The following is a 22802-nucleotide window of genomic DNA, read 5'->3' on the forward strand; positions in this document are numbered from 1 at the left end:
TTGCACGCAAAATACTACACTACGCCTCAACAGAATAAGAGTGTAATACAAAAGCGACCACACTCGCCTCCTGCTCCACTATTTCACAAGTATTGCCCGACATCAGAACGACCGCCGGTTAATATTCTCAATGTCCTGCGCTCATCAAACTTCGTTCGAAGTTATTGTCTCCAAAAAAGTTACACAAACAGTTGTCCTAAAAGAAGGAAAAGTTCGTAAAATCACGATAGCTCTCAAAGGGATTCCAGGTCCTCATGAATGGGAACAACGATTACCACAGCACAACTGGAAAATCGTGTGGTAAAATTTAGCGATGGAAATATTTATTTATTTATTTATTGCCAAATTATAGACCTGTTACCTGATGTTTAAAACAGGTCGTACATCTTACAATTTTCGATTTTCATCTTTTTACAGTTTTCTTTCATTTTGTTTTATCTACAACATTTACAAAGAATGATTCAAAATAACAATAATTTGAGGTTGAAATTAATTAGCGATGGAAATACCAGAAGGCGCCATATCGACTTGATACAATACACCAAACAATAGCGACCAACTCCAAGCTTTACTTGATTCAGTTAAAACCGTCGGCCGACATGGGGAAATAGTAATTCGGAGGACATAGTCGAATATTGTTTTTAGTCCCCAGAATTTGTCGCGATATGGGACACAGCAAGGGACATGACTCGACAGATCAACGGACATATGCAATATACAGACCCCTAACGCAATCGTACTCGAAGTGATACTGTTTCCCAAACCGAAGTGTCACAACACATCGTGGCCCATGATGCACATAATTCATACTATTTTTGGACTTAAATCGTCACCCAAAATACAGGATTACATATTCGAATTACCTCAATATTCCGATATGTAAAGCTGAAGGCAATGTTTTGACATAAAACGTAGCATGCAAAAAAAAAAAAAAAAAAAAAAAGTAATTGGATTCTACAAAAGAGTCAGCTAAGAAATAGCTCAATGAACGATTTATTACAGATTTCCGTACTGAAGACTAAAATGTCAATGTAGTGCAGAGTATGGAACCTATACCACAAGGAAAAGTCGTTGTTTAATGTTACCGATAACCTCGGAAAGTACTTGATCAATTTACTTCAGATTTTTACATGATACTCTAACGAACGTTCGGACGGAATTAGGTTATATATTTTTAAAATTGTAAGTAGGCTGTTTAGGTTGTTATATTGGTAACGCCACGTAGCGCTCTGTATGTAAATCACTCACTGGTTGTGCTGTGTGCAGTCTGTAGCTAGTTTGCATTGTTGTCTGCCATTGTAGTGTTAGGTAGCTGGATGTGAACAGCGCGTAGCGTTGCGCAGTTGGAGGTGACCCGCCAGCAGTGGTGGATGTGGGGAGAGAAATGGCGGAGTTTTGAAATTTGTAAGACTGGATGTCATGAACTGCTATATATGACTTTTGAACACTATTAAGGTAAATACATTGTTTGTTCTCTATTAAAATCTTTCATTTGCTAACTATGCCTATCAGTAGTTAGTGCCTTCCGTAGTTTGAATCTTTTATTTAGCTGACATAGTGGCGCTCGCTGTATTGCAGTAGTTCGAGTAACGAAGATTTTTGTGAGGTAAGTGATTTGTGAAAGGTATAGGTTAATGTTAGTCAGGGCCATTCTTTTGTAGGGATTTTTGAAAGTCAGTTTGCGTTGCGCTAAAAATATTGTGTGTCAGTTTAAGCACAGCCTTGTATAATTTTTCTAAGGGGACGTTTCAAAATATATTGCAGATAAACATATATGTAATATAAAAGATGATTAACGAAAATACGTAAATATTTTAATATGTTATTCTACAAGTAAAACTAAAGAAAAAAGTTCATACAAAAATAGGTCCGCAAATGTTTAGTTACGGAGATAAGGCTAATAAAAGATTTTGCTTGAAATTTAGCAAATGGTTCAAATGGCTCTGAGCACTATGGGACTCAACATCTTAGGTCATAAGTCCCCTAGAACTTAGAACTACTTAAACCTAACTAACCTAAGGACATCACACACCCATGCCCGAGGCAGGATTCGAACCTGCGACCGTAGCAGCCCCGCGGTTTCGGACTGCAGCGCCAGAACCGCTAGACCACCGCGGCCGGCTGAAATTTAGCAACTTCGATAATATGAAGCCATCGCAAAACCGTACGAGGTTAAAGTAAAGCACGATTTCCATTTATTTTGTTGTCACTGGTCTGTTGAATCTAATAAAACATGTCCCAGACATATATCTACGGTTGTTTTGCATAAGAACTCTGTGAAACTGAAACGAGCAACAAAATCTATTCATACACGTGCAGCTAAATGCATTGAACTCGGTGGAAACATTTTTGAACATTTATTGTGAATGTATTGTGAAATTGCATGAGCAATGTACAACTTCCTTAACACCGAGTTTTGTTTTTTCCGCTTTAACATGAATTCACATGTGCTACGGTATTAATAAAAGCAGATTATCTGACACAATCATACGGTTTCAGTTAACGTTACATGATTTTTCCAAAATTAAATTCTCTACAACTTCAGTTGAAAACTTTGTACAATTTTCTGGAATTTAAAAAACAAATTGGGTCAAGTAGTTAATAAATTAAAAATTTTACGAAATCACGCCTTTGCGTCTCTGGATGTCCTGGAAAACTATTGCAGATACACGTGTGGGACATGTTTTATTAGATTCACCAGATCAATAATAGCGAAGTAAATGAAAATCGTGCTTTACTTTAACTTCTGGCAGTTTTGCAATGGCTTCATATTAGCGAAGTTGCTAAATTTCAGGCAAAATCTTTTATTAGCTGTAACTCCATAACTAAACATTTGCGGACCTATGTTTACATGAACTTTTTTCTTTAGTTTTACTTGTAGAATAACATCTTAAAATATTTGCATATCTTCTTGAATCATCCTTTATAAAGAGGAAATGTTGAACTCTCCACAAAGTTCTTCACCAACTTCTTCAGATTTTTACGAGATACTCTAATGAACATTCGGACGGACACAGGCTATATATTTTTAATATATAAAGATATATGTAGTATATAAAGGGGAAACGCTACAACTACAAATCTCAGAAAGTTCTTGACCGATTTTTTTAAGGGAAAACATTGTTATCAAAAGTTAGAAAAGCACGTTATCGACTTACTTCAGATTTTTACATGATACTGTAATTAATGTTCGGACAGGCATAGGTTACATGTTGTTTTTAACAATATGTTTATATGATAGGGAAACGTTGTTAGTAAAAATCTCTAAAAAGATCGTGATCGACTTATTTCAAATTTTTACACGATTCTCTAGTAAAGATTCAAACGGACATGGACCATAAATTTTTTGAAACAACGATGTACAGGTCTCCAGCTGAAACCGACTGTGAAAAATAAAATGCTGTACTGTGAAAACTTGCTCTTCCGTTTACTTTCTCGCAATCTGTACTAATTACGATAGCGCAGCGTTTAAATCATTAGGCAAATTGTTTCGCCCGTATATACCGTATTCTATGGACAGTAAGACGGCCTCTTTTCTTCGAAAAACGGCCTCAAAACCTCAGGTGTCTCTCATACTCGAAATTAATATAAAAATATACAGTGTTTCATCTAAAATTCTGGCCAGTCTTTAAAATGGCCATATATCCGACGCCACGGGAAACCTATCTCTATCTGGCAACACTGGATTCAACTGGTAGCGGCAGTGCAACGTTGTGATGGAGTTGTCAGATTCTCAAGCTTGCTAAAACTGTCTCCCTCCCACCCTGCCATCACAGACCCAGAACACTGTCTAGACTATTTTGCGTCATTGCTGTCTACGGTGTCAGTGAACGTAAATTGAAAGTGGTTTGTGTTATCGGTAACAGTGCAATATTTTTGTTAATAGCTAGTTTCGTAATGAAAAAAATTAAAAGGTATGCATATGATGTGGGCTATAAATCCAATACGAGGTGCATTCAAGTTCTAAGGCCTCCGATTTTTTTTTCTAATTAACTACTCACCCGAAATCGATGAAACTGGCGTTACTTCTCGACGTAATCGCCCTGCAGACGTACACATTTTTCACAACGCTGACGCCATGATTCCATGGCAGCGGCGAAGGCTTCTTTAGGAGTCTGTTTTGACCACTGGAAAATCGCTGAGGCAATAGCAGCACGGCTGGTGAATGTGCGGCCACAGAGAGTGTCTTTCATTGTTGCAAAATGCCAAAAGTCACTAGGAGTCAGGTCAGGTGAGTAGGGAGCATGAGGAATCACTTCACTTCAAAGTTGTTATCACGAAGAAACTGTTGCGTAACGTTAGCTCGATGTGCGGGTGCGTTGTCTCGGTGAAACAGCACACGCGCAGCCTTTCCCAGACGTTTTTGTTGCAGTGCAGGAAGGAATTTGTTCTTCATAACATTTTCGTAGGATGCACCTGTTACCGTAGTGAATGTTTTGAAGAACAAATTCCTTCCTGCACTGCAACAAAAACGTCCGGGAAGGGCTGCGCGTGTGCTGTTTCACCAAGACAACGCACCCGCACATCGAGCTAACGTTACGCAACAGTTTCTTCGTGAAAACTACTTTGAAGTGATTCCTCATGCTCCCTACTCACCTGACCTGGCTCCTAGAGACTTTTGGCTTTTTGCAACAATGAAAGACACTCTCCGTGGCCGCACATTCATCAGCTGTGCTGCTATTGCCTCATCGATTTTCCAGTGGTGAAGACAGACTCCTAAAGAAGCCTTCGCCGCTGCCATGGAATCATGGCGTCAGCGTTGTGAAAAATGTGAACGTCTGCAGGGCGATTACGTCGAGAAGTAACGCCAGTTTCATCGATTTCGGGTGAGTAGTTAATTAGAAAAAAAATCTGAGGCCTTAGAACTTGAATGCACCTCGTAATGTTAAAGTTTCACTCTCTCTCGTGAACTGTTTGTGTAATGTCATGACGAAAGTGTGTCTATAACATTGTCAGTGTAGTTACCTGTGTTAACTATACAGCAAAAAAGATTGTAATTATATTTTGTGTGAAGCAGAGTGGATTAGGTCACTAAATGTTGTCTGCGATAAATACATGAAGTTAAATGCTCGATATAAACGTTAGCGTTGCACACCTAAGGTGAGAGCTCGGTTTATATTTTTTTTAATTTTTTTTTAATATGGCTCTCCACTGAACTGTGTTGTTTAAACGAAAAATGCTTCTTCCTTATAATGCTTTTCTCTCTATTACTGCAGTGTACAGTGTAGTAAACTGTGTAGAAATATAACGAAATACAAGGGATAGAACGAAAAGTGAGCTTGCACTCGGAGCACAATGCGCTTGTGGGGATGTTTTATCACTCCGTTTCATGTAGAATTTAAAGATTCAACAATACAGTCATAAGTATCTGTCAAGAAAGTAAATACAATCAGATAAACTCAGCACTAGATCGTGGCAATAACATGAAATGAATAAAATTATTTAATTTGAATTAATTAATCATGGTTCCATGTTGCATGTTCGGGGTAAAGGAATGATTTTCCCATATTCGGAAAAAACCTTACTTCCCGAGCGTAATTTTTGCAATTTCGGAAAGAGGCCTACTGCCCACGTACTATGAAATGAACGCTATCATTTCAAAATGTAATAAGAAAATATCTGTTGATTCAAAAGTCATGTTCCACAGAACAAATAGGAAGAACCAGAACACCACCAACAAGCTTTAAGAGATGGTAGTATGGAAAAAAAAAAGAAACAAGAAAATAAAGTCTGTTAAACATGGGTTCTGAATAGCTTACCTTAAGGGTTATGACCACCTCTTCATCTTCGGTACTATGAAAAAAATCATTTCACTGCAAGCACTTGGTTTTCCATATTCCGTAAGTTTGTAGTGTGAAGCAAAACAAGAAAAAAATGTCCCGTAAACAAGGCCTCTAAGCTATGAGAACTTGTTCGCCTTCGTTACTAGGAAACACTTGTAAGATATGCACTTTTAGAGTCCATATTTGGTGGACATATTTTTTTCCTTGTTTCGACTGATACCATCAGCTCTGAGAGTTTGTCGGCGAAGTACTGGTTCATCCTATTTGTCGTATGTGTTACGTTTCTATTTATTTCAGATGAGACATAAATAATCCCACACATTTTGAGACGTAAAGTATTCTTCTTTAAATGGAAATGTACTTACAACAAAATTTTGAAATCAGAAACTCGATGAAATTTAAGTACTTTGTATGGGTAAATTAACACAAAATAGTTTATATCTGCTCGTTGTCCTGGAATTTTTGTCGAGAACTATACTCAGTTTTTAGGTTCCACCAGCGTGTAACGTGAAATTAGAAACAGGTACACTATAATACTCCTTAGTGCAGATTTATTGCAGACAGTGACACAAATATGGCCTCAGAAAACCCTCAATCAACAATGACTTCAGCAGCTTGGTCCCTTAGAAATTCACTCACATTTGAACATTTTTGGCCGGCCGCGGTGGTCTAGCGGTTCTGGCGCTGCAGTCCGGAACCGAGGGACTGCTACGGTCGCAGGTTCGAATCCTGCCTCGGGCATGGGTGTGTGTGATGTCCTTAGGTTAGTTAGGTTTAAGTAGTTCTAAGTTCTAGGGGACTTATGACCTAAGATGTTGAGTCCCATAGTGCTCAGAGCCATTTGAACCATTTTTTGAACATTTTTGACTTTCATCACCTCAGTTCATATGACATCCCTTTAATGATACGCACAGAAGTCCGGTTCGTTTACACAAAAGTTTCGTCTGACAATGTTCAGGCATTTTTAATGACATCGACAATTAAAGACTCACAAAACATATATATTTGTCTCAAAAATTAACAGTAGCAAATTTCGAGTATTTAGACCAACGGGCGAAAATCAAGAAACACTGGACTATACGATTTCATTATTCGATAATTAGAGCAAAATGTGCTAATTTCAAATGTTCCCAACAATGAACCGAGCTTCATAGATTTGGTGCTTTGTCATTTCAAGATCATGTACATTAAACATCATTAACAAGATAGAGATTTTTGTTACGTACATTGTACTTACAATGTAATTATATCCAGAATGAGATTTTGACTCTGCAGCGGAGTGTGCGCTGATATGAAACTTCCTGGCAGATTAAAACTGTGTGCCGGACCGAGACTCGAACTCGGGACCTTTGCCGTTCGCGGTCAAGTGCTGTACCAGGTGAGCTACCCAAGCACGACTCATGCCCGGTCCGCATAGCTTTACTTCTGCCAGTATCTCGTCTCCTACCTTCCAAACTTTACAGAAGCTCTCCTGCGAACCCTGCAGAACTAGCGCTCCTGAAAGAAAGGATATTGCGGAGACATGGCTTTCGAACTCGAGACCTTTGCCTTTCGCGGTCAAGTGCTGTACCAAGAGAGCTACCCAAGCACGACTCACGCCCTGTCCTCACAGCTTTACTCCTGCCGGTCCAGCAGTTTTAATCTGCCAGGAAGTTTCAATATAACTGTAGCAGCAGCGCGGTTCCAGACTGAAGCACCTAGAACTGCTCGGCCACAGGGGCCGGCGGATGATTACATGTGCTAAATAAACTATGGGCTGTGGTATCGATCGATGCAGTAAACTTTTTTAAACTGGTCTGTTACGTATTATATGAGAATTGACTTTTGAGTCACCCTGCGCATTAAAGGACTGTTACAGAGGCGAAACTCTGCAGGGCGTTTCAAGATACAGCACTCCCCCCTACAATGAATATTATTTTGTTGTTCTCTTTTTGATTTCGAATGTCACTGACCATGAGGCATGGTGACCAGGACAGGTTGAAATGTCCAAGCTGCGAGCTACAGAATTGTGGATTTGCGCGGTAGGGTGCTAGCTGCCCAACACTTTTCTTTTTGGTCATCAGTCTACTGACTGGTTTGATGCGGCCCGCCACGGATTCCTTTCCTGTGCTAATCTCTTCATCTCAGAGTAGCACTTGCAACCTACGTCCTCAATTATTTGCTTGACGTATTCCAATCTCTGTCTTCCTCTACAGTTTTTGCCCTCTACAGCTCCCTCTAGTACCGTGGAAGTCATTCCCTCATGTCTTAGCAGATGTCCTATCATCCTGTCCCTTCTCCTTATCAGTGTTTTCCACATATTCCTTTCCTCTCCGATTCTGCGTAGAACCTCCTCATTCCTTACCTTATCAGTCCACCTAATTTTCAACATTCGTCTATAGCACCACATCTCAAATGCTTCGATTCTCTTCTGTTCCGGTTTTCCCACAGTCCATGTTTCACTACCATACATTGCTGTACTCCAGACGTACATCCTCAGAAATTTCTTCCTCAAATTAAGGCCGGTATTTGATATTAGTAGACTTGTCTTGGCCAGAAATGCCTTTTTTGCCATAGCGAGTCTGCTTTTGATGTCCTCCTTGCTCCGTCCGTCATTGGTTATTTTACTGCCTAGGTAGCAGAATTCCTTAACTTCTTTGACTTCGTGACCATCAATCCTGATGTTAAGTTTCCCGCTGTTCTCATTTCTACTACTTCTCATTACCTTCGTCTTTCTCCGATTTGCTCTCAAACCATACTGTGTACTCATTAGACTGTTCATTCCGTTGAGCAGATCATTTAATTCTTCTTCACTTTCACTCAGGACAGCAATGTCATCAGCGAATCGTATCACTGATATCCTTTCACCCCACACTAACAGCACGGTATTTCGAAAGGCGAAGTCCGCAACGTTAAGTAGCCCACGAGGAGCTGGGCGGAGTCCGCTACGGTGCTGGGCACTCCGTGGGGACCCTCGAGCGCTGCTGCGGCGACCTGTCCATCGCAGAACTGCCCCACCCCTCGGCCGCTCAGACCCGTGCGAGCTGCGCCGGAGAAATCAGTGTTAGGACGCGGCCGGGCTCGGCAATACTCGGTATTGGATTCCGATGGAGTCCGCCAGTTGCCATTGCCGGCTGACCAACTTCTGCAAATGAAATCTCGCCTAAAGGCGAGCTGCCGCCTCATGTCTGAACCGGGATACCTCCCCGATACTAATAGCTCCAGTAAGTATCGCCCACTTTTCTTTCGATACAATGTATTCGATAATATCACAATATCGTAAGAAAAAATACACTACCGGTATAGTAAGTACTGAATAAAAGGGGCAAAAAGGGGGTCAAATTACTTTACTCAGACATTTTTGCGAAATAACATGGGAGGAAACGAAACAAATACGTCTTTCAGAACGAAGTGTACTCGCTCATGATCTTTCATAGATCTCGATTTTAGATCCATTTTATTTACATACACTACTGTCTATTAAAATTGCTACACCAAGAAGAAATGCAGATGATAAACGGGTATTCATTGGACAAATATATTATGACTGCATGTAATTACATTTTCAAGCAGTTTGTGTCCATAGATCCTGAGAAATCAGTACCCAGAACAACCACCTCTGGCCGTAATAACGGCCTTGATACGCCTGGGCATTGAGTCAAACACAGCTTGGATGGCATGTACAGGTACAGCTGCCCATGCATCTTCAACACGATACCACAGTTCATCAAGAGCAGCGACTGGCGTATTGTGACGAGCCAGTTGCTCGGCCACCATTGACCAGACGTTTTCAGTTGGTGAGAGATATGGAGAATGTGCTGGCCAGGGCAGCAGTCGAACATTTTCTGTATCCAGAAAGGCCCGTACAGGACCTGCAACATGCGGTCATGCAATATCCTGCTGAAATGTAGGCTTTCGCAGCGACCGAATAAAGGGTGGAGCCACGGGTCGTAACTCATCTGAAATGTAACGTCCACTGTTCAAAGTGTCGTCAATGCGAACAAGAGGTGACCGAGACGTGTAACCAATGGCACCCCATACCATCACGCCGGGTGATACGCCAGTATGGCGATAACAAATACACGCTTCCAATGTGCGTTCATCGCGGTGTCGCCAAACACGGATGCGACCATCATGATGCTGTAAACAGAACCTGGATTCATCCGAAAAAATAACGTTTTGCCATTGGTGCACCCAGGTTCGTTGTTGACTACACCATTGCAGGCGCTCCTGTCTGTGATGCAGCGTCAAGGATAACAGCAGCCATGGTCTCCGAGCTGATAGTCCATGCTGCTGCAAACGTCGTCGAACTGTTCGTGCAGATGGTTGTCGTCTTGCAAACGTCCACATCTGTTGACTCAGGGATCGAGGCGTGGCTGCACGATCCGTTACACCCATGCGGATAAGATGCGTGTCATCTGGACTCCTAGTGATACGAGGCCATTGGGATCCAGCACGGAGCCCCGTATTACCCTCCTGAACCCAACGATTCCATATTCTGCTAAGAGTCATTGGATCTCGACCAACGAGAGGAGCAATGTCGCGATACGATAAACCGCAATCGCGACAATCCGACCGTTATCAAAGTCAGAAACGTGATGGTACGCATTTCTCCTCCTTACACGAGGCATCACGACAACGTTTTACCAAGAAACGCCGGTCAACTGCTGTTTGTGTATGAGAAATCGGCTGGAAACTTTCCTCGTGTCAGCACGTTGTAGGCGTCGCCACCGGCGCCAATCTTGTTTGAATGCTCTGAAAAGCTAATCATTTGCTTACCACAGCATCTTCTTCCTGTCGGTTAAATTTCGCGTCTGTAGCATGTCATCTTCGTGGTGTGGCAATTATAGTGCCCAGTAGTGTAATTACAAATCTTCATTTCCGATTAATAAATAAGGTGGCAGTTATTGTGTATGAGTCTACTAAAGTTGATATCGCTGTAGTGGTGTTTCACACAGAAACCACTACTTTATACCCAAATGACACATTAAAATTAAAAACAAACGTTATATTCCTGTTTACATGGTGTAATTCTATAAGGACAACACACTTTCAATTAATTTTTAAACGAAAGGTAGCTCGTGGCTCAAAGGCTTAATGTGGATTCTGAACAATGGTTGAACCCGACATTATTGACTTGGCAATACAAGACGTGAAGGAGATCTGTTTGTGTCCGTTAAAAATTTTCGTCTGAAGAGAGAATTGGATCCAAATATTGGGCAAGTAATGTAGTCCTTCTGGGCGGAGGAGGGGAAGGGTTCAATTGGCTCTAAGCATTATGGGACAAAATCTGAGGTCGTCAGTCCCCTAGACGTAGAACTGCTTAAACCTAATAAATCTAAGGACATCACACACATCCATGCCCGATGCATGATTCGAACCTGCGACTGAAGCTCCTAGAACCGCTCGGCCACAACGGCCGGCAGAGAAGGAAGGGGAATCTATTCTTGTCTTGAGTGCATCTCTTCACCATTCGTAAGGTATTCATTGCGCTGCAGCCGAACTGTTAGTGCGATGTGTCCGTATGATGCTCCCATGTTCCTCATGGCAATGATTCGACCTTTCTCAGAGTCCGGAAGACGGCAAAAAGCTTCTCATTTTGGTATGCTTTATTGTAGTCTCCATTACAAAAGTTCCAGTAACGGTTGACACACCCAGCAGGCATCATGTACTCACACTACGATTCACCCGTAGCAATGGCTGTTTTCCGTATAGAACAATACCGGTTTTAAGCTTACACGAGGATGCCGTTTTAATGAGCATTTCCTACAAGCGAAAACAACTGACGGGGAGAAAACGGCGTGCGTCATAACCCGATTTCCCAGAAACTTCGCCCAGTGGAAGAGGAGTCAAAATAAGCAAACACGTGTCGCGGCTCCTTCGTAGATACTCGACCGCTTCTGAGAAAAAGATCGTCAAAGATTTCGAGTTTTTTTGTGCCTTTTACAGCCCGATATCATCAGACGAAATGGGGGCTAAGTGGCTAGCGTCGCAGCTTCTTATTTTTGCGCCCGATTTTCGAATCCCGGTTATTGTTTTCAGGTATTCTATGTTATTTTATTTCATTTATCTATCCATGTCAGTAGAAGGTTACTAGACGGATGTTTCTTATCAAGATGGCGGATACAAGGACGTCATATCAATTGTAAAATTACGATTGGGTTTCACAAATAAGTGTCACAGATTTATTATATAACACGTGTATCGTTTTAAATTCTCGTATTCTTATATTTCATTCTTATATCAATTCTGATATTAATTCTTATATTTTATTCTTATGTTTACTCGTCAGGAAGATTTAGTGCATCCCATTGGATATAGCGAATGTAGAATCATTCGAAACACACGTAATTCCCAACACCACGAGCACCGAGAGAAGGCAGCTTTGCCATTGTGACACTTCTTCGTATGAATCTCGCTTGGAAAAGAAACGTCGTTAACACCGTTGAAGATTTCACGCGTTGGCCGCCCGAGGTGACCGAGCGGTTCTAGGTGCTACAGTCTGGAACCGTGCGACCGCTGCGGTCGCAGGTTCGTATCCTGCCTCGGGCATGGATGTGTGTGATGTCCTTAGGTTAGTTAGGTTTAAGTAGTTCTAAGTTCTAGGGGACTGATGACCTCAGCAGTTAAGTCCCATAGTGCTCAGAGCCATTTGAAACAGTTCACGCGTTGACAATAATTTCGCGACAAACCACCCATAACGCATCACTTCAGCGAAAACTGGCACTTGCAGTTGATTATGAATCAATATACGTTACAGAAATTTCACCGAAAACAATTTCAAATAATTTTCTCATTTTTTTTTTAATTCCTTCACCAGACATACAAATAGTAGACTAATAAAGACGACGTTATTTCAATACACGTTTGAAAACGTTCGTGTAGTAATCTCCTCTGGACAACGGTAGATCTATCCATGTCAGTAGAAGGTTACTACACGGATGTTTCTTATCAAGAAGGCGGATACAAGGACGCCATATCAATTGCAAAATTACAACTAGATTTCACAATAAGTGTCACAGATTTATTATATAACACATGTACGGTATTTTCAGGCGTTAAAATCGTTTTAAATTCTCGTATTCTTATATTTCATTCTGATATTAATTCTTATATTTTATTCTTATGTTTATTCGTCAGGAGCCGTGCGGGATTAGCCGAACGGTCTTAGGCGCAGCAGTCATGGACTGTGCGGCTGGTCCCGGCGGAGGTTCGAGTCCTCCTTCGGGCATGGGTGTATGTGTTTGTCCTTAGGATAATTTAGGTTAAATATTGTGTAAGCTTAGGGATTGGTGACCTTAGCAGTTAAGTCCCATAAGATTTCACACACATTTGAACATTTTATTCGTCAGGAAGATTTAGTGCATTCCATTCGATCATAGCGAATGCAGAAACATTCGAAACACAGTAATTCCAAACACCACGAGCATCGCGAGAAGGCAGGTTTACCATTGTGACATTTCTTAGTATGAATCTCGCTTGGAAAAGAAACGTCGTTAACACAGTTGAAGATTTCTCGCCTTGACAATAATTTCGCGACAAACCACGCATAACGCATCACTTCACCGATAACCGGCGCTTGCAATTCATTATGAATCAATATATACTTCTGGAAATTGATATAAGAACACCGTGAATTCATTGTCCCAGGAAGGGGAAACTTTATTGACACATTCCTGGGGTCAGATACATCACATGATCACACTGACAGAACCACACGCACATAGACACAGGCAACAGAGCATGCACAATGTCGGCACTAGTACAGTGTATATCCACCTTTCGCAGCAATGCAGGCTGCTATTCTCCCATGGAGACGATCGTAGAGATGCTGGATGTAGTCCTGTGGAACGGCTTGCCATGCCATTTCCACCTGGCGCCTCAGTTGGACCAGCGTTCGTGCTGGACGTGCAGACCGCGTGAGACGACGCTTCATCCAGTCCCAAACATGCTCAATGGGGGACAGATCCGGAGATCTTGCTGGCCAGGGTAGTTGACTTACACCTTCTAGAGCACGTTGGGTGGCACGGGATACATGCGGACGTGCATTGTCCTGTTGGAACAGCAAGTTCCCTTGCCGGTCTAGGAATGGTAGAACGATGGGTTCGATGACGGTTTGGATGTACCGTGCACTATTGAGTGTCCCCTCGACGATCACCAGTGGTGTACGGCCAGTGTAGGAGATCGCTCCCCACACCATGATGCCTGGTGTTGGCCCTGTGTACCTCGGTCGTATGCAGTCCTGATTGTGGCGCTCACCTGCGCGGCGCCAAACACGCATACGACCATCATTGGCACCAAGGCAGAAGCGACTCTCATCGCTGAAGACGACACGTCTCCATTCGTCCCTCCATTCACGCCTGTCGCGACACCACTGGAGGCGGGCTGCACGATGTTGGGGCTTGAGCGGAAGACGGCCTAACGGTGTGCGGGACCGTAGCCCAGCTTCATGGAGACGGTTGCGAATGGTCCTCGCCGATACCCCAGGAGCAACAGTGTCCCTAATTTGCTGGGAAGTGGCGGTGTGGTCCCCTACGGCACTGCGTAGGATCCTACGGTCTTGGCGTGCATCCGTGCGTCGCTGCAGTCCGGTCCCAGGTCGACGGGCACGTGCACCTTCCGCCGACCACTGGCGACAACATCGATGTACTGTGGAGACCTCACGCCCCACGTGTTGAGCAATTCGGTGGTACGTCCACCCGGCCTCCCGCATGCCCACTATACGCCCTCGCTCAAAGTCCGTCAACTGCACATACGGTTCACGTCCACGCTGTCGCGGCATGCTACCAGTGTTAAAGACTGCGATGGAGCTCCGTATGCCACGGAAAACTGGCTGACACTGACGGCGGCGGTGCACAAATGCTGCGCAGCTAGCGCCATTCGACGGCCAACACCGCGGTTCCTGGTGTGTCCGCTGTGCCGTGCGTGTGATCATTGCTTGTACAGCCCTCTCGCAGTGTCCGGAGCAAGTATGGTGGGTCTGACACACCGGTGTCAATGTGTTCTTTTTTCCATTTCCAGGAGTGTACGTTACAGAAATTTCATCGAAAACAATTCCAAATAATTTTCTCATTTATTTGGTTTTTTTTTTAATTCCTTCGCCAGACGTCAAATTAGTGGACTAATAAGGACAACGTTATTTCAATACACGTCTGAAAACGTTCGTGTAGTGATCTTCTACGGACACTGGTAGATCAATGAAAAACACATATAAAAATAATAATCGGATTTCGAACACAGGACGAAAAAGTGCGAAGCCGCGACATTAGCGACCGTGCCACCGCCCCCGGTAGCTGAGTGGTCAGCGCGGCGGACTGTCAATTCTAAGGGCCCGGGTTCGATTCCAGGCTGAGTCGGAGATTTTGTCCGCTCAGGGACTGGGTGTTGTGTTGTCCTAATCATCATCATTTCATCCCCATCGACGCGCAAGTCGCCGAAGTGGCGTCAAACCGAAAGACTTGCACCCGGCGAGCGGTCTACCCGACGGGAGGCCCTCCTCACACAGCATTTCATTACCGCTTCGGTTGAACTGCTCAGTCGCTACTTAACCTGTGCGAGTGATGGACGTACGCTTGTATGGCGTAGATCTACCGAGCTGCCTACTCTGGAGTGCGTTCGCCCATGACACACAGGTACCATGCTGTGGACGACCATCATTTACAACTCGCGGTCACATTTGACTTTTCTGCAGGGTAAATTAATCAGTTCCCACTACACAGCACAGCTTGTTATCCCCATGACAATGGCGCAGTTTCTCGACATGAAGGTGGCGCCGTTTTTCAGCAGGACAACGCACGTCCACATGCGAGTGCTGCAAGGCAACGTGCTCTTCGTAGAGTAAAACAACTGCTCTGCGTAGCACGGCCTCCAGATCTCTCGACAGCTGAACACGTCGATCTGTTGTAGAATTTTAGAACATGTTTTTTGCTCGCGTATCATGTCGTTTCTGCAAACCCAGAATCTACTCTGTAGGAATCAACATGGATTCCGGAAACAGCGATCGTGTGAAACCCAACTCGCTTTATTTGTTCATGAGACCCAGAAAATATTAGATACAGGCCATTTTCCTTGACTTCCGGAAGGCGTTCGATACAGTTGCGTACTGTCGCCTGATAAACAAAGTAAGAGCCTACGAAATATCAGACCAGGTGTGTGGCTGGATTGAAAAGTTTTTAGCAAACAGAAAACAGCATGTTGTTCTGAATGGAGAGACGTCAATAGACGTTAAAGTTGGCGTGCCACAGGCGAGTGTTATGGGACCATTGCTTTTCACAATATATATAAATGACCTAGTAGATAGTGTCGGAAGTTCCATCTGGCTTTTCGCGGATGATGCTGTAGTATACAGAGAAGTTGCAGCATTAGAAAATTGCAGCGAAATGCAGGAAGCTCTGCAGCGGATAGGCACTTGGTGCAGGGAGTGGCAACTGACCCTTACCATAGACAAATGTAATTTATTGCGAATACATAGAAAGAAGGATCCCTTATTGTATGATTATATGATAGCAGAACAAACAATGGTAGAAGTTACTTCTGTAAAATATGTGGGAGTATGCGTACGGAACGATTTGAAGTGGAATGATCATATAAAATTAATTGTTGGTAAGGCGGGTGCCAGGTTGAGATTCATTGGTAGAGTCCTTAGAAAATGTAGTCCATCAACAAAGGAGGTGGCTTACAAAACACTCGTTCGACCTATTGCTCATCAGTGTGGGATCCGTACCAGGTCGGGTTGACGGAGGAAATAGAGAAGATCCAAAGAAGAGCGGTGCGTTTCGTCACAGGGTTGTTTGGTAAGCGTGGTAACGTTACGAAGATGTTTAGCAAACTGAAGTGGCAGGCTCTGCAAGAGAGGCGCTTTGCATTGCGGTGTAGCTTGCTGTTTCGAGAGGGTGTTTCTGGATGAGGTATCGAATATATTGCTTCCCGCTACTTATACCTCCTGAGGAGATCACGAATGTAAAATTAGAGAGATTCGAGCGCGCACGGAGGCTTTCCGGCAGTCGTCCTTCCCGCGAACCATACGCGACTGGAACAGGATAGGGAGGTAATGACAGTGGCACGTAAAGTGCCCTCCGCCACACACCGTTGGGTGGCTTCCGAAGTATAAATGTAGATGTAGATGTAGATGTATGGGACATGCTGAAACGTGAACTTACTCATTCTGCAGAGCCTGCAAGAACCATTGCCGAATTGCAACAAAAGATGATAGGTGCTTGGGACAGTCTATCGCAGGATGCCATTCGCCACCTTTACTATCATTTGCATGAGAGAATACACGGCTGCCTTGCCGTCAGGGAGGTGTGTGTACATGGTGTATTATGCGAATGGTTGGACACCCTTGGTCTGAAATTGTTCTCGTATATGTCTATAATGATGAACTACGTGGTGCATCACTTGTCAATAGAATTGCCTTCTCCGTGAGGGTCTTGCATTTTTTTTCCGGCAGTGTATCATCGAAAGTCTTTCGGCTCTATCGATATTCGGGCAAATAATGAAAGCCCCTTAAAATATCAGGATAAATTTAAAGTACATAAAACTACTTATATACATCTATGTGCAGGCAACTGTGACAATGCGATAGGATAAATACGAGTGTAAGTCAATTATTATCCGCAAAGTAGCTATAAAATTGTATTGTTATCAAATAGGAAACTTACAAGGGCATCATTTCTCGACATAGTCTCCTTTTTCAACGCACTTGGTTCCACTGTTGTACAAGCTTCCTGATGCCCTCAAAAAAGAAGGTTCTCGGTTGAGCTGCGATCCAGGAATGCACCGCTTCTTTCACTGCTTCGTCCGAGGCAAATCGACGGCCCCTTAATGCCTGTTTGAGTGGACCAAACAAGTAACAGCCAGAAGGAGCAAGATCAGGATTATATGAAGGATGATCCACTACTTCAAATTTGAGTTTCTGGAGTTTTTCAGCAGTGTAGGCAGTAGTACGAGGTGCATTCAAGTTCTAAGGCCTCCGATTTTTTTTCTCCGGACTGGAAAGAGATAGAAACATGCGCATTGTTTTAAAATGAGGCCGCGTTCATTGTCAATACGTCCCAGAGATGGCAGCACCATACGGCAGATGGAATTTTACCGCCAGCGGCGAGAATGAGAACTGTTTTAAATACTTAAAATGGCGACGTTTTCCTTACTTGAACAGCGTGCAATCATTCGTTTTCTGAATTTGCGTGGTGTGAAACCAATTTAAATTCATCAACAGTTCAAGGAGACATGTGGTGATGAAGTTATGGATGTGTCGAAAGTTGCTTGGTGTGTGCAACAGTTTAATGAAGGCAGAACATCGTGTGACAACAAACCGAAACAACCTCGGGCTCGCACAAGCCGGTCTGACGACACGATCGAGAAAATGGAGAGAATTGTTTAGGGGGATCGCCGAATGACTGTTGAACAGATCGCCTCCAGAATTGGCTTTTCTGTGGGTTCTGTGCACACAATCCTGAATGACGACCTGAAAATGCGAAAAGTGTCATCCATGTGGGTGCCACGAATGCTGACGGACGACCACACGGCTGCCCGTGTGGCATGTTGCCGAGCAATGTTGACGCGCAACGACAGCACGAATGGGACTTTCTTTTCATCGGTTGTGACAATGGATGAGACGTGGATGCCATTTTTCAATCCAGAAACAAAGCGCCAGTCAGCTCAATGGAAGCACACAGATTCACCGCCACCAAAAAAAATTTCAGGTAACCGCCAGTGCTGAAAAATGATGGTGTCCATGTTCTGGGACAGTGAGGGCGTAATCCTTACCCATTGCGTTCCAAAGGGCACTGCAGTAACAGGTGCATCCTACGAAAATGTTTTGAAGAACGAATTCCTTCCTGCACTGCAACAAAAACGTCTGGGAAGGGCCGCGCGTGTGCTGTTTCACCAAGACAACGCACCCGCACATCGAGCTAACGTTACGCAACAGTTTCTTCATGATAACAACTTTGAAGTGATTCCTCATGCTCCCTACTCACCTGACCTGGCTCCTAGTGACTTTTGGCTTTTTACAACAATGAAAGACACTCCCCGTGGCCGCACATTCACCAGCCGTGCTGCTATTGCCTCAGCGATTTTCCAGTGGTCAAAACAGACTCCTAAAGAAGCCTTCCCCGCTGCCATGGAATCATGGCATCAGCGTTGTGAAAAATGTGTACGTCTGCAGGGCGATTACGTCGAGAAGTAACGCCAGTTTCATCGATTTCGGGTGAGTAGTTAATTAGAAAAAAAATCTGAGGCCTTAGAACTTGAATGCACCTCGTATGCGGACGAGCATTGTCATGCAACAACAAAACATCTTTCGACAGCAATCCTCGGTGTTTGCTTAGAATTACAGGCATCAGCCTGGCAGTAAGCATCTCACTGTAACGTACACTGATTACTGTTGTGCCCCTTTCCCCATAATGTCCCAGTACTGGACCAGTACGTCCCAAAAAACCGTGAGCATCAATTTTTATGAGGACGGTTGGGTCTTGAACTTTTTGTTGCACGGCGAATTTGGATGTTTCCATTCCATACTCTGCCGTTTATTCTCCGGCTAGTAATGATGGATACATGTTTCGTCACCAGTAATGATTCTATTTAAGACGTTGTCCCCATCGTTATCATAGCGATCCGAATGTTTTTTCCAGATGTCCAAACACGTTTGCTTATGCAACTGTGTGAGTTATTTTGACACCCGTCTTGCACAAACTTTATGAAACCCAAGTATGTTGTGCATGATTTCGTAAGCAGAACCGTGACTAATTTTCAGACGATACGCAACTTCGTCAATAGTTAATCGTCTGTCTAAGAGAATCATTTCACGTGAACGCTCAACGGTTTCTTCATTTATGGCGGTTAACGGTCGTCCGGCTCCTTCATCAAGTGTAACGCTTGTGCGACCATTTCGGAATTTTCCAATCCATTCGCAGACACTCCGTTCGGGAAAAACACTGTTCCCGTTCTGTACCGAAAGTCTTCGATGAATTTCGGCCCCTGATACGCCTTCCGACTGCAAAAAACGGATCACTGAACGTTGCTCTTCTTTGGTGCAAATAAACAGCGGAGCAGCCATGATTAACAGCACGGCAGCGATAACGAAACTAACCTAGCAGCTTGAAAATTGCAAACATACAACAACAAATAAACAAGCATGCGTTATCAACGTAAAACAACAGTACTACCAAAATAAACAAAAGTAGAACTAAATTGCGGATAATAACTGACTTACCCTCGTACATCAGCAGTAAGATCTCTATCGGAAAGGAGTTCGGCAAAACGAATCGTCTCTCCGAAACTGTTCGCCCTTGGGATGGAAGATGAATTCAAACCAGTAGAGTGTAATAACAGAAGAAGAAAACTCAGTGGCCCACATCTGAGTCATCTGCACTTTGCCAAAGATATATTGCTTATAACTGCAGATTTGAAAGACCTAGAGAAATTGGCTAGGAAATGAACATCAGTAAAATCAACAACCAACGACATACAGTTGGAAAGTGGTCTATGGACGCTATTGAGCAATGACCTACCCCGGGCACAAGTTTAAACTACGGAAAAACCAGCCGGAACGCAGAAATTCCTGTCAGAATAGAACTAGGCTGGGCAGTTTCGGAAGCTAAGACCCCATAGAGACTAACAAAGATTCCCCAAATAATCTGAAGGCTAAAGGATACTATATGTAGACCCTACCTACAGTCTGGGACCTATGACTCTAAGGCCCGTCTAAACAACATACACAACAAATACTGGAGCTACAATGAAATGAATACCTCTGGTTGCATGCAGGCGTTGAAAATATGTGGCCTGACCAGGACGCGAACCCGGACTCTCCTGCTTATATGCCAGATGCTCTATCCATCTGAGCCACCGAGGACACAGAGGATAGTGAAACTGCAGGGACTTATCTCTGGCACGCCTCCCGTGAGACCCACATTCGCAACTTATTGTCGCGCACTATTTTTATAGTGCCCCTGCCCATTATTACTCGCGGCTTACTGCCGATTCCCGTAAGAGTTCGGGCACTGTTTGTGCATCTACACAGAAGAAGATGGTCAAATGGCTGGTGAGCCTTTATATATATGGTATCTGTTCTTTCGGACATGTCCGAAAGGATACCATCTTCATATACAGGGTTATTACGAATGATTGAAGCGATTTCACAGCTCTACAATAACTTTATTATTTGAGATATTTTCACAATGCTTTGCACACACATACAAAAACTCAAAAAGTTTTTTTAGGCATTCACAAATGTTCGATATGTGCCCCTTTAGTGATTCGGCAGACATCAAGCCGATAATCAAGTTCCTCCCACACTCGGCGCAGCATGTCCCCATCAATGAGTTCGAAAGCATCGTTGATGCGAGCTTGCAGTTCTGGCACGTTTCTTGGTAGAGGAGGTTTAAACACTGAATCTTTCACATAACCCCACAGAAAGAAATCGCATGGGGTTAAGTCGGGAGAGCGTGGAGGCCATGACATGAATTGCTGATCGCGATCTCCACCACGACCGATCCATCGGTTTTCCAATCTCCTGTTTAAGAAATGCCGAACATCATGATGGAAGTGCGGTGGAGCACCATCCTGTTGAAAGATGAAGTCGGCGCTGTCGGTCTCCAGTTGTGGCATGAGCCAATTTTCCAGCATGTCCAGATACACGTGTCCTGTAACGTTTTTTTCGCAGAAGAAAAAGGGGCCGTAAACTTTAAACCGTGAGATTGCACAAAACACGTTAACTTTTGGTCAATTGCGAATTTGCTGCACGAATGCGCGAGGATTCTCTACCGCCCAGATTCGCACATTGTGTCTGTTCACTTCACCATTAAGAAAAAATGTTGCTTCATCACTGAAAACGAGTTTCGCACTGAACGCATCCTCTTCCATGAGCTGTTGCAACCGCGTCGAAAATTCAAAGCCTTTGACTTTGTCATCGGATGTCAGGACTTGTAGCAATTGTAAACGGTAAGGATTCTGTTTTAGCCTTATCCGTAAGATTTTCCAAACCCTCAGCTGTGGTACGTTTAGCTCCCTGCTTGCTTTATTCGTCGACTTCCGCGGGCTACGCGTGAAACTTGCCAGCACGCGTTCAACCGTTTCTTCGCTCACTACAGGCCGACCCGTTGATTTCCCCTTACAGAGGTATCCAGAAGCTTTAAACTGCGCATACCATCGCCGAATGGAGTTAGCAGTTGGTGGATCTTTGTTGATCTTCGTCCTGAAGTGTCGTTGCACTGTTATGACTGACTGATGTGAGTGCTTTTCAAGCACGACACACGCTTTCTCGGCTCCTGTCGCCATTTTGTCTCACTGCGTTCTCGAGCGATCTGGCGGCAGAAACCTGAAGTGCGGCTTCAGCCGAATAAAACTTTATGAGTTTTTCTACGTATCTGTAGTGTGTCGTGACCATATGTCAATGAATGGAGCTACAGTGAATTTATGAAATCGCTTCAATCATTTGTAATAGCCCTGTACTAGAACAGGTTTACAAAGGTAGGTGAAATAAGTGAGTACTTATGGTGTTATGATGATATAAATGTTAGACTTTAGTCGTCCAAGTAAGTGGGTGATTAGGCATTTCAGTGATTGTAGTTAACTTATGTCAACCTTTGACTGGTCTACGTATAACAATACAAGAGCTATACTTTGTGTACCTTACTGTGTACTCTTCTTTAGTAATTACTTATTAGAGGAACTACAATTGCCGGCCGCGGCGGCCGTGCGGTTCTAGGCACTTCAGTCCGGAACCGCGTGAATGCTACGGTCGCAGGTTCGAATCCTGCCTCGGGCATGGATGTGTGTGATGTCCTTAGGCTAGTTAGGTTTAAGTAGTTCTAAGTTCTAGGGGACTGATGACCTCAGATGTTGAGTCCCATAGTGCTCAGAGCCATTTGAACCTTTTTTTGAACTACAAGTACTTTACGTATATGACGAACTGTTTTGACTGACAACACCCTGTTTTCTGCTATTTGGAGCATTGTTACGTACTTGATCGTTCTTTTACTAATGCGGGCTTAGAATTAGATTACCTCAGACCTGGGGCACGGCCTTAAATGTGGC

Source organism: Schistocerca cancellata, chromosome 12 (assembly GCF_023864275.1).
Source record: "Schistocerca cancellata isolate TAMUIC-IGC-003103 chromosome 12, iqSchCanc2.1, whole genome shotgun sequence".
NCBI classification, from domain to species: Eukaryota; Metazoa; Arthropoda; class Insecta; order Orthoptera; family Acrididae; genus Schistocerca; species Schistocerca cancellata.